Source organism: Helianthus annuus, chromosome 3, assembly GCF_002127325.2.
Source record: "Helianthus annuus cultivar XRQ/B chromosome 3, HanXRQr2.0-SUNRISE, whole genome shotgun sequence".
NCBI classification, from domain to species: Eukaryota; Viridiplantae; Streptophyta; class Magnoliopsida; order Asterales; family Asteraceae; genus Helianthus; species Helianthus annuus.
The window spans coordinates 81,731,307-81,733,270 of record NC_035435.2 but is presented as its reverse complement, the minus strand read 5'-3'; positions in this window follow the sequence as shown (position 1 = coordinate 81,733,270).

The following is a 1,964-nucleotide window of genomic DNA, read 5'->3' as shown; positions in this document are numbered from 1 at the left end:
TTAAAAGGATTTGGAAGAATCCAATATAAGGATGACTTATGCGATTTTATCGAATCATATTTTGCCAAGAATGTTAACATGCTTACAGATGTTAACAAGGATTTGAATCTTTTAAATAGGTTTTACCATCTTGGCCATATCTAGAATGACATGTGGCTAGGTTTTACCTTTAAGATTCTTTTTAATATACAACACAAAACATTCCTAAATTGAGATGTTAATAAGGATCTGAATCTAATTGTGGAACTACCATCTTGGCCCTGTCTTAAGATGACACATGGCTAGGTCTCGTCCTTTTTAGATTTTGTCATTCTATTATAATGATAGATCTAATAAATGGAATATTATTATTCATTTATTTCATTTTTTTATGTTTATGCATATAATTAACAAAAATGAAAATTTAAATTAAATCATTCCACTACAAAATGAAACAAGTACAGGTTTGCCCTAAACGGGACTTCTACTGAAATAACATGCCCACGCAGGGGCTAAACAAACAAACATACCCATGCAGGGGTCAAACAGAAAGACATGCCCACGCAGGGGCAGAATACAGAAACAAATGTCCACGCAGGGACATGATTACAACATAAATAAAAATAAACAAGGATTTTTAAAAATCCCTTCTCTTGGTCTTCCCCTTGATTAGGCTTGCCAAACCCTTGAAGAAGCCTTGGTTGTTCCTGCGCTCTTGCTGAACCTCCCGCTCAACCTGGCTCAACCTTTCGAGAACCTCTTGTTGTCGCTCTTGCAGGATCAATTGCTGTTGCGGCGGCTGCTGATGTAGAGGCTGAGGAGGTGGCGGTTGTTGGTACCCATAAGCTGGGTATCCAACTCCCCAGGGAGCTCAATAAGGCCCCTCAGGGTGGAGAGCATTGTAATCCCATGCGGCCTGATACGGGTCAACATCTGTATAGTTATAGTTGGTGCGGGCCGGCTGCTCAAAGAGATTATACGCCGCTGAGCCGGCGTATGCAAGAATTGGGTTACCAAAACCCAATGGTGGCGCGACAGATGCAGAGTCTACTTCCGAGACAGGGTTTGAAGGCCCACCCATCTGCGGGTCTTCATGGAGTGGCGGGTAGTGGTTGCCACTTGAAGGTTGAGGGGTGCTGATACGCACTCCTCCTCGCACGGACATCCGTGCGTTTGATCTTCTTTGCCTCGGTGGTTCCGGAGGCGGCTGCTCAACTGGTGGTGGTGGCGGAGTGATCGCGACAAAACGAGAATCCTCAGAGGGATCCTGCTGCTGCTGCTGGAGAGGCAATGAATGGTAGAAAGGTGTAAAATACCATTCATACTGGGCGAATCTCGCCTGGTAACTGTCCGGACCACGGTAAGGTGATCCATGGAAGTATGACCCATCGAGATCTCGATGGGGAGGTTAGGGGTTCTGGATGATGGCTCAGTGGGATCGGTGTCCTCGTCCATGTCATGATCGCCCGAATAGTGGTCTTCAGGTCCTAGTGGGTTAAAACCCACTGGTTCTTCAACGAGGTTTGCCGGGTTGAACCAACTCTGAAAGAAAGGTGTTGGGTCGTTAAAGGAATGGTGAGAGTTGGACCGCTGGAGAGGTATAAAAGAAGGCTGTGGGTTATGGGGCTCATTTTCCGATTGAGTCCCGAATGAGTGGTGATAAGATGGCAATGAACTTAGAGAGACGGATCGCCTCCCTGGCTCTATATAAGTCCTCCAAGGTTCTTGTGGACTTGTACTCATAGTGATGGACGGGGTTCGCCGGTGTGAGGGTCCGGCTTCATGATCATGACCCGTCATTGGGGCCTTGCCTCTTCCTCTTCTCATTCTTGGCGACATATTTGTTCTTGTCAACATAAACAAAGATAACAACAAGGAAATATATAAGGAACAAAAATTAAAACAAATCAAGATTTGTCCTATGTTCTTTGTCTAGACTCGAAAATTTGAGGAATGTGCAACTGTGTAACTGAGATTAAACACAA